Raw genomic sequence first — 9,287 nt, forward strand, 5'->3', positions numbered from 1 at the left:
ATGTTATAAATAATTATCTCTATTTTTTTATATATACGTTTCAAAAATATTTTTTAAATAAAAAATCCTTGATAATCCATGAGGCTTTCATCTCGACAAAAGGTTACCCACACACACAATCTTCAATTGGTTGCTGCTATTTGAATTCAACAATGCAACACACAATTGCTTTCTCCCATGCTAAATGAACTATATGTAAATAGTATAAAGGATACAGAACTGTAACTATATGTAAATGAGCTATATAACTTTAATGTAATATGTTAAAAAACAAAGACGCATCACAGAAATCCTACCATTGCGGTATTATAAATACACCATTGCGGTATATAACAATAGGATTGCAAACTTTTGACATGCATTGTAGTCATTTGGCCATTTTTTGAGACTTCACTCATCTCATAAAGTATTTCCCCTAGTTTAACGATAGCTACCAATATTTCGGAAATCCGTTAAGTGCGTAGTTAGAGCAATATTTTAAGCAAGGTACAATAATTGTTAACCTAAACTCATGCCAACCGAAGAAAAACAGAGTAACATTTCCAAAATTTAAAAGCATTTTTATTACATGAAGTCCCACTAATTATTTTCTGGATCCTACATTACTCAACCATGACTACTCCTTAAAAAAGAACGAAAATAAGCTATTTAATCCAAAATGAATTCTGCAAATCTCATGAATAGGACCAAAAAAGAAAACAAAAACTGGACTCTAGACTTGGCAACCTGAAAACAACAAATAGATTAGCCTAAACACGCATAAAAATCTCTTATTCTTTTTCTTCATGCGATATCAATGCCCCAACACATTCACATTGTTGTGTGCAATATCAGGAGAATCCTCATAATCACGAGACCCTTCTTGGAAATGAGAAACGACGTGGTGCTTCGCGGCCTTGAAAGTGTCATCAACATCAGCATAGAGTCCAAGATGGTCATCTTCACCTGTGCATTCTTCCACTCCATCCGAACCTTTGGATTGACAACCTTGACCCTCTTCTCGCTTGAATGCATGAATGGATGGCCCCGAGTCATCATCATCATTACTCGCCTCAGTGCTCTTCATGCACCACAAGCTAACCACTAGTATTCCAAGACCAAACACCAGCATTACTCTTGAATATTTGGCCATTGCTATTAGTATACCAGCTTAGTTAATTTGCTTTTCGAGAGTGATGCAGGAAGCATGTTTGAAAAGTGTGTGTTGGGAATTTAAAGCCAGTGTTGTGTGCTATTATTGGAGGAATTAACGTCGGTATAGGTCAGGGATGTGCTTGTTTTGTTAACAGTATTGGAACTGGTCTTAAGGTAGATCCACTTGAAATTAGAAACATGAAACGTGTTATGCCATGCGTATAAAGTTGTCACTACAAACGTGGGAATCTGAATGGGAAATGAGAAGTGACTATCAGCTATTTTTAGGACGCGTAAGTTTTGTAGAAGTGTATCTAACTAAAATGTGTACAAGTCATATCACTCGATTGCACTCGAGAGTGATTAATTGTTTCTTATGAAATAATTGTTTATTTTTTCAATTATTTTTTTAATAATTTTTAATTTTAAAAATAAACTAAATTAAAACAGTAATGGGCACTATTTCCTTGCACCACGCATATGAAAGCACAATATTTTCATGTTAAACAATCCGAGGGGCGCCAATGATATCCATCCTCCTAATACTTGGTGCTCCTCTAATAGAGAACAGCAGACTTTTTCCTTTTGTTATTGAAAATTTTTTATCCGTCTTATTGGATTAACAAATTAAATTGTTGAAAATAATGACAACATAATTGTTTTTTTCATAATTTGAGAACTGGGACTGTATATTGACATGTTTTTAATACATATATAATGCACTTCAATTTGCAAATAAATAGGATGACCAAATAAAAATTTGCAACTAAGTAGTGGCCGGGCGTAGTAATTTTGTTAGAAAAAATATATAAATAATAGAAATGCATTTTCGTGAAACGACTTACAAACGAAGCGAAGATATAAAAATTAGGCAATCATGCTTGAAACAAAGTTGAAAAGGGAGGTGGCATACAAAATAGACTATGAAAAAGCTTATTCTCGAGTTAACTAGGATTATCTAGAGTTAATCATCGAAAACTTTGGCTTTCTGTGATTGAATAATGCAGCTTATAATGTGGTGCCTGACATTCTTTAATCATGCTCGGAAAAAAGTTGAAAAGGGGTGGCGATATACAAAATAGACTATGAAAAAGCTTATGCTTGAGATAACTGGAAGTATCTCGAGTTAATCACCATAAACTGTCGCTTTCCGTGATTGAATAATGCAACTTATAATGTGGTGCTTGACATTCTTTAGTCTATATATCTTTATGTAAACTTTAAAGAGGACTGGAGATTCAGAGGGGGGGGGGGGATGCAAGAATTTGTTAGAGACAGAATACGAACTTTGTCTATATATGATGCATATGTCTTAATAACTTTCCTCGTTGAGTCATCACTGTAAGGACATTCCATCTATCTTATAGAATAATGCAAAGATAGACAATTTCTGTAAATCAATGGGGGCTTACGCTTAGATAGAAAGTTTTGGATAAGTAGGGCCTATTCTTTCTTCAAAGAGTTAATGATAAATTTAGCTGTCTATTTTTTTAAAAAGGCTATGTTGATTATTACTCATAAATAAATGCCTTTTTTCTCTAAAATGCTCTTATTATTAAGTTGATCAGCTAAAAATAAATTAAAAAAAAAATTTAGATAAAAATTAGTCAAATAAGAGTAATAATAAATACATAAGAATGGTCCAGTATTATTGTTGTTGTGAAAAGACGTGCTAATTATTTTCCTCGCGACTTATAATTCTGAAATTAGACTTATCACATCCACCTTGAATGGACTTTGGAAGGCTTTACAATTGAAAGTCAATTTTGACAAGTCTAGAGCCATGTGCTCCCAAAGTGCATCTAGAGAAGAAAGTAAAATTCCCACATCTCCTTAAATTAAGATCCTGGGACTAACTTAGGCTTGCTTTTCTTACAGGGGAGTATTAAGAAGTCTTTGTTTAATTCAATCTTTGAGAAAATTCAAACACGTTTAGCATCATGGAAGGCGAAGCTTTTTGGTGGAGCAGGTAGATTGCCGCGCAAAATCAGTAATATCATCTTACTCCAATCTATACAATACAAACAACTTGCCTTTCTATGGATGTTTGTAGCAAAGTGGATCGTTTAACAAGGAACCTAATATGGGCCAAGCATGGAGCCACTCGTAGTACACTTAATTGGGAGGTTGTCAAGTATCCTTGACAAATAGGGGATGCTAGTTATGACAGGGATACTAGCTAGAGCATTGAATATTGCCCTCCTAGAGAAGTTAGTGTGTAGATATTGATCCGTGCATAGGACTAATTATTGGTGTAGGCCTTCAAACATAAATACTTTCATTGGAATAATGATATCATCAATGACTGCTCCTTTAAGCCCCTCCACAATTTTGCTTGGTCAATGTCCTTGTAAATGTTACCATTTGGCATGAAGACTAGCTGGGTAGAGCCTCTATGTAACTTGATAGATATTGTACACATGCATGTTTGACTCAGCTTTATACTAGTATATGAAGACCTTTAGGTGAACAGGTTTTGGAATCTTGAAAAACCGACGACACATTTTCAATCATGCTCAAGACCGGATTTGGAAATTCTCGCGTTCCACGTATTGAAAATTAGGTGGATTGTTGGGTTTGGAAGGGTGTGAATGCACGTATAAGTATTTGTTGGAGGCTATAAACGGCTCTTGAAAACATGCATAACGATAATGGAATGAGGAAAAGTCTTATAGTGGTGGGTGTGGAAGGTCGTTGCTCTTGAGAAGATGAAGCTCTTAATTTGGCTAACTTCCACAATGCGCTCCCAGCAAATTACTTTAGCATGCATAATATGCTTCTTGCTAGTGAGTGATCCCTTATGTCCGGATACTATATTACATGTATTTTGATTTTTTACTTAAACAAGGAAATATTCCTTAAAAATATATTTTCTTTTGAAATTAGTTTTTATAATTTTTTTTATTGTTGAATTTAATCTTGTAATTTTATTTTAAAATTAATAGTCCTAAGAGTCTTGAAGTAATGAGTGTTCTACATCGTGAGATGTTAGCTTTGAGCTTAACAAAAATAAAAATAAAAATAAATAATTACTCTAAAAATATATTTTTTAGAATTAGTCCTAATTAAATTTTTATTTTAGTTTTAGTTTTATAAAATTTTAATTTTTGAAAAATAACATGCAACTATTTGAAGTTTCTTAATTTTGCTTTTATTATTATAAAAAAAACATTATATATTCATATTATTTAAGGTAAAATTAGATATAATTAGAGTAAGTCTTTTTATTTCATATATAACGAGAATATTTACGTTATTTTAATGGATGAAAAATAGAAACATAGGTAATGAGAAATACAATAAAGTAAGTTTTTCTATCCACACAATTCAACTTCTTTTAATTATTTTAATTTTTTTTAAAAATAATATTTTAATTTCATATATTACTGACTCATCAAGTATTTAAAAAAATATAAAATACTACTTAAATCAAGAACGTTGAATTAAGAAATAATAATAAAGTTGATTTTTAAAAAGTTAAAATTTTATAAAAATAAACTAAAACAAAAATTTAATAAAAACTAATTTAAAAAAAATATATTTTTATAGATTAATTACTTATTTAAATTTTGTTACACTTAAAACTTTATGTGACCGTAAATATAACATAGAAAACTAATTATTTAGTTATCACTTGAATACTCTTAGTTAAGGACTATTTAAAAAAAAGTTGTAAGACGAAATATAACAATTTTTGTTTTATAAAGACTAATTTTAAAAGAATATATATTTTTAAGAATAATTTATTTATTTAAGCTTTAATTTTTTTATACTCACTTTTTCTAGGGAATTTCTCTTGTACCTGCTGTGTAAAATTGAAAGGCTTTAATATTCTTGATACGCAATCCAATAGATTAATAATTTGTGTCTTGATAAAGTCAAGTCAAGTAATTAAATATTTTCTTCATAAATTAATTTTTTTAAAATATATTTTCATCCTTGTAAATGAGATTTTGATTATTGTAAACTAGTTCTTTTATTTGGTATGTATTATTTACTCTGGTCTTTAACCCTACTGTTTGCGGGTTCGTGAGAGACATGTGCTGAGTTGCTCGAAATTCATGGCCAATATTTTGGACAGTTGTTAATGGAAGACAATGCAATAACTTAAAAGCAAAAATAATGATAAAATAGATATTAATTTGTTTAGTTATATACAGAGGGCACCAAAATGGAGCCTCCATTTATCAATGTATCATAGCGATGCTTTATATATATAATTTTCTTTTTATCTTTTTTTGTTTCCTTATCACATTGTTTATTAAATATTTCCTCTCTTTTTCCTTCCTTTTTTATGTACTTTATCTCTCTCACATATCCATTTGACACTCCTAAGATATGAAAAATATCATTATTCATTCATCTGTTATAACTTGCCTTTCTTCATTCCACACATTTCACACCGTATAAAAAGATGAGAAAAATCACCCATAATGAATACGTCTTGCATTATCTGTGTGTTACTGTGCTTATATGCATTAAGAATAGTCACCATTTGCCTTTCTCAATTGGTCTATAAGTGGAATTGGTTTGGTTTAGCTCGGTATGTTTGGAAATTTCAATATATTCGTGAATCATACTAAACCAAATTCAAATTGATTCAGGTCGGGTCATTAAGTCGTGTGAAACATATTTTCAAAAGCATTCATTTAAAGAATCCATAAAAATAAGAAAGTTTTAAAAAGTTGAAATTCGTTGATTTGATATTCAACCCAAATAAATCAATTGGTATTATTTTTTGTATAATAATAAATGAGCCTAAAAAACAAGTAAAAAAAATATGGCAAAAAATATATGAGATATGAGATGAAAAAGATGGGTTGCGTTTGGATAAATAAAAATAAAAGAAAACATGTGAAAAACTTTACATTATTTATTTAGATGAATGAGAAAAATAAAAAAATATAATTTATATACAAAATATAGTTTTAAAGATTATTTAGTTGAGAAATATTAAATATTTCAGTTTTTTAAAAAAATAATTAAATTTTTTTATAGTAAAATACAAATTTATTAAAATATTAATTATATTATTTGATTTATATATAAAAGGAGAAATAAATATCAAATAAGGTTAATTCGAGTTACAAACAAGTCAATATCGTTTCAATAAAATTTTTAGTTTGAATTCTTACGTATACATAATATTTCACTAATTATTTAAATAAAATCTTAAATTTAAATATTTGTATACACAAAATCTTCAGTAAGATAAATTTACTGTTTATGACTCATATTAAATTTGGATTAAATTAGATGTATAAAAAAAAACAATATATATTAAAGAATTAATGAGCTCCAACTAATTTAATTCTAATAAACTCTATGTCCCATTGCAAACTTAGAAAAGGTGAGCATTACCTACCCACTACCCATCTATGTTCCATAGTCAATAAACGTTTTGTCCCATTTGATTTGAACTCCTTCCATAAACATAGCAGCTCACTGGCTATATCTATAGCAATTGAAACGAATTGGGTCCCTCAATTCCATCTCATTTATCTATTTGTTATTATTACACGTTAATTAATTAAAGGTACGATAGAAGATAAAGCGTTGGTATGCACGAAGTAACTCTTTCTTCATTACGAAAATGTGCACGAATAATCATAATAGTTGAATTTGTTTATAAATTTATGCAAAATTAAGGCAACAAATTAATAACCTTAACTAATGTCAACATTAAATTACAAGATTATTGAATATTTTTCCTTATATTTTTATGAGTTTTGTTTTTTCATTTTATTACTGATTCACTAAAAACTTAAATATCAACTTTTGGTGGATTTGACACTTATATGCGTTGTATTAATACTTTTTACAACACTTTTTCTCTCTTTTATTTCATCACTGATATTACTCTTGTCTCTTTTTTCTCATTTCTTATTGTAGCTTATGAAAAGTTGTTGGAGGAATAATATTAGTACTAATTTTAGAAGAAATGAGAGGGTAAGTTAGTAGGTGAAAGCAATAGGGGAGTATTTATCATATGCATGGCCTGTGCGAGCTGTAGGAGGCAGATGGTAGTGGTACCTGATAGTTGATGCCATGGTGGCCACACCCAGCTGGCTGGGGTCTTCCATCAACCTCATCATTTTGTTGGCAGTTGGAATTCAATATCACTGTAATTCCCAGTCTAACATATGTTGTTTTACACTTACACAACATTTACCATTAATGAACTCCATTTGCAAAGTAGCGCCCCAAAAGCAAGATAATAGGTCAGTCTTTGAGAAGTATTAAACATATTTTATATTTTTAAAATAAAATATATATATTTATTTAATAAACTAATATAAAAATAAATTTTAACACTTATATCACTTAATAACTTCTCATTCAATGCACTGTTAAATTGAAAGTTTTTATTAAATAAATTAACTTTATAAAATTCTATATAAAATAAAATTAATAAATATTTAATTATATTACTTTATTTTGACAAATAATATGACATGAGTAAATATTAAATTTTAAGTAATATATTTACAAATATTTAAAATATATTAAATTTAATATATAAAATTAAAAAAATAATATAAAATAATTCAAGGGTTAAAATCATTAATTTTATATTATATAAAAAAGTAATTAATTAAGTAATGTAAACGTGCGAATTTTAGAATCAATATATCCACTCTCTCATATGTGACGTTATCATCATAAGAAAATTTAGTGTATATATCTCTATCTTTATTTATTTATTTATTTGTCATGCTCTGTCTTTATTCTGATGACGAGAATTCTGCAGTTTCTTGATGCAGCCTCAAAAAGTTTACAATGCAAGATTCCACCTATGCAGTAACAAAAAAATCATTTACGTGAATGCAATGATGTGCAAAATACGTGTTTTGGGAAGCCGGAATATATCCTAGGGATAAAACAAATTGCAAATTCTAAAGATTATTATAGTCAAAAGAAATTAGCAACTTTTTGATGATCTATATATTCACTATCCCCACGCCATGCACAATGGTCCATTATTTCTTTTCCGGAACTTTTTCTTTATGTCAGGTTCATGATATTTATTGTTTCTGATTGATATAAAATGGGGTACGAATAGATAAAAACTCTGACAATATTGTGGCAGTGGAGGGCATTGTGTTGTTATTATTATTTCAGAAAATGTATGGAGTATAGGGTCCTAATATATCAACTTGTAACAGATCAAACACTTTATTTGAGCATGCATTACTGCTCTAACGTGGCAATTTCCTTTGCGTAGTAAAATTAATCACATATGTCACAGTTGGGAATCATTGTTTAAAAAAAATGAAAGGGAATCGAGAAAGAAGTATTAAACTGGAGTTTGATGCATGGCCTAATTAATTATCAAAGACGCTAAAGTGAAGTTTTTTTTTTTAATTATTGGTAGAAGCGTTTTGTGAATATAAATATGTTAATTTGACTCGTGGAAGATATATCTATCACCGATTCACAAACAATTCATCCAAACTGATTGTTATATATCTTCTTTTTAGTGTTCTGTACAATGACATAAGAATTACTATGAAGGATTAAGCAACGTTGTTCATTAAATTTACCTCATGGAGAACGGGAAGCAATGGTGTTTAAAAACAATAAGAATTACTACGAAGGAGGTGGTTAATTGACAGTGAATTGACTGTATGATCAACACTGTTTAGATTCATCCAAGCATGCTCAAGTTGTTAGCAAAGTGAAAGAGATGTGAGATTTTAGACGAAGAAATGAAATGTTAGACTATTCATGAGTGTCACATTAAAAAATTTAAAAAAATACTATAAATATAAAAATTAAATAGTTATGTTAAAAATTCATAACGGTAAGCAAAAGAGAATGCTTCTCTTTCTACTCCAAACATAGAATTCTAATACCATCTTAATGTTAATCAAAAGTAATCCTTTCATTATTATTAAACTTTGAACTAATACGTTACTAAACGGAAGGTTTATATAACTACTAGAATTCGTCATTTAGCAAAGCATAAAATAATTTACTTTTTAACTGAATCTTAATTTTTTCTTTAGTCATTAGTATTATTTGCTATTCAGTAATACTTTCATTTATTTGTTTTTTTTTTTACCTCTCTCGAATCCTTAACTAAGTAAAGCTTTTTCTTTTTTTTACTTTTAGTGTTTATATATATATATATATAAATGATATAAAATAAT

The sequence above is a fragment of the Abrus precatorius genome, unplaced genomic scaffold, assembly GCF_003935025.1.
Source record: "Abrus precatorius isolate BTA unplaced genomic scaffold, Abrus_2018 Scaffold8, whole genome shotgun sequence".
In the NCBI taxonomy this organism is placed as follows: Eukaryota; Viridiplantae; Streptophyta; class Magnoliopsida; order Fabales; family Fabaceae; genus Abrus; species Abrus precatorius.